The sequence below is a fragment of the Onychomys torridus genome, chromosome 4, assembly GCF_903995425.1.
Source record: "Onychomys torridus chromosome 4, mOncTor1.1, whole genome shotgun sequence".
NCBI classification, from domain to species: Eukaryota; Metazoa; Chordata; class Mammalia; order Rodentia; family Cricetidae; genus Onychomys; species Onychomys torridus.
This window is the reverse complement of record NC_050446.1, coordinates 47,514,778-47,517,550: the sequence shown is the minus strand read 5'-3', so window position 1 is coordinate 47,517,550 and position 2,773 is coordinate 47,514,778.

Sequence of the window (2,773 nt, the reverse complement as noted above, 5' to 3'; positions counted from 1 at the left end):
ATCCTTTCCTACTTTAATCTGGAACACATTTCAACATTTCAACTGCATTAGCTTCTCTCTCTCTCTCTCTCTCTCTCTCTCTCTCTCTCTCTCTCTCTCTCTGTGTGTGTGTGTGTGTGTGTACAGGTGAGAGTGTGCAAGTGTATGAATGAATGTGGAGGTTAGGGAACAGCCTTGGGTGCCATTTCTCAGGGGCCTTCTACCTTTTTTTGAGACAGTGTTTCTCACTGCCTGGAGCGTCACCGAGTAAGCCAGACTGCTGGCCAGTGAGTGAACTTGCAGGGATCTGCTCATCTCTGCCTCCCACCTCTGGGACTAGAGTCTCACACTGCCAGGGGTGACTTTTTAGATGGCTTCTGGGTATTGAATTTAGGTCTTCACACTTGTGAGGCAAGTGCTTTATACCAGCTCAGTCATCTCCCCAGTCACTCCCCGACTTCTTCCCTTTCTTGGTGGACCAACCACCTTATTGTAGCCTTGAAGTCATTCCAATCAAGGGTATCTCAGATTTCCATCAGAGCAAAATCTTTAATCCCCAAGAAAGCCGAATGAGGCTCTTCCTCCTCCCCCTACTGTCCTATTATTATTTACTTCGAGTGTGTGTGTGTGTGTGTGTGTGTGTGTGTGTGTGTGTGCCCGCCCATGGAGATCAGAAGAGGGTGCACTCTTTTTCTCTCTCCTCTTCTTTCTCCCCCTCTTTCTCCTCCTTCTCACTATGCATCCTCAGTTGGCTAAGAGCTCCCTGCGTAGACCAGGCTGGTCTTGAACCCACAGAGCTCCATTTGCTGGGGTTAAAGCCATGTGCCACCATGCCTGTTCCCTACTGTTCTTTATAAATTCCAACTTTACTGATAAAGGCTGAGAGATGGAGAGGGAACTTGCCTTTCTTTCTACTTAACACCACAAAGACCTTGCCCTAATTTAATTACCTGACATATAACTCAAACCCATATTGTTTTAACATTCTTAAAATTGGGGACCACTCAACAGTCTTATAATTATTTTCAAATTTTTATTAGATTTATTTACTTATATGTGTGTAAGGGTGGGTGCTCATGCCGCAATATGTGGAGGTCAGAGGTCAGAAGACAATTTGTAGGAGTCAGTTCTTTCCTTCCACCACATGGGTCCTTGGGGTTGAACTCAGGTCCTTTGGCTTGGCAGCAAGAGCCTTTTACCCACTAAATTATCTTGCCAGTTCCTTATACTAATTATTTTAGATGAAAAAAATGAGATGGTGGGCAGAGTCCTTGTGGTCTCTGGGACTTGACCTAACTGGGGTGACAAGGAAGTGGAGAAAAGGTGAACACGCAGACACAGGGACAGAAAGAAGCTGGGTCAGGTGCACTGGGCTCTCTTATGGAGAAGCTCAGCCTCCCAGGAGCTCAGTGTGTTCATTATAGAGTTGAACAAGGAGGCGGTGGTCATCGTACACAGCTGAACAAGGAGGCGGTGGTCATCGTACACAGCTGAACAAGGAGGCGGGGCTTATGGTTCACAGCTGAACAAGGAGGCGGGGCTATTACACACGGCTGAACCAGGAGGCGGGGCTATTACACACGGCTGAACCAGGAGGCGGGGCTATTACACACAGCTGAACCAGGAAGTGATATTTTGACCTTTCTTCTTATTCTATGCACCTTTTACATCACGTATCTTGATCCCATTCATTTTCTCATCACTTTGCTTCTTCCCTCTGCCCCTGCACCCCCCACCAATAAAACAAAATTTAAGAGAAAAGAGAAAAAACAAGGGAAAAATTAAAATTCTCATCATAAAAGCTGCAGTGTGAGACGGGGAGTCACACAGTAAACCCATTTGTCCATATATCTTTACTTGCAAGTGTTCATTGCAGAGAGTCATTGGTCTGGTTGAGGCCTCTGTTTCTACTACACTATGGATGCTGGGCCCTCACTGGGACTCCTCTTGGATATCCTGTAGTTGCCCTGTCTTGTGGACATCCTGCAGCTTTGGGTCTGCAGGCCCAGCCCTTTCATGTGCTCCAGCAGATCATAGATGGGGTGGATGTTGGAGTGGGCCAACACATAACCCTGGGTCTCGGTCTGGGCAGCTGTAGGGTTGGTCTGCCAGCCAGTTCTCTACTGTCCTCACCACCAGGATGAGCTCTCCAGCATTGGCCCGAGTAATTGACCTCTTACAGCAATGATCGAGGCATGGGGCCCGTTCTCCTGCTTTCATGCCCTCTGGGTTGGCTCTCCATACCTATATCCTTAGGGCCAGCTTTATTGTGTTTCTTAGGCAAGGTACAGGGGCCATTCTTCCCAGTGCTGCAGCTGGTGAGGGGTAGGGACAGCCTTCCACTCTTACGACCCCGGGGCCAGCTCCTCCACCTGTCTCAGGTGTTGATGGGTGGGTGGGGGTAGGGCATCTCTCCTCAATCCATGCTACCACATGTCAGATGAGTAATGGGGACAGCTCTTCTTTCCTCATAACATCAGGGCTGGGTCACTGTCACCTCTGACCACCAGGCAGCTCTGCCTTGGTGAGGGGCAGGGCCTGTTTTCTGAGTGTTGCAGCTGGTAAGGGGGAGGATCAGCTCTCTCCTCTGTTACAGGTAGTAAGAGACAAGGGGTAAGGGGGCACCTCTCATCCTCCAACACTACATATGACAGAGGGGTAGTGGGGACAGCTCGCCCATGCTTATAACTTTGGGGCTGGCTCACCCACACCTCTGTCAACATGGTTGGTTCTATTGTGCTGCTCAGGTGAGGTGCAGGGCCTGCTCTCTCAAGGTTTGCAGCTGGTGGGGGTC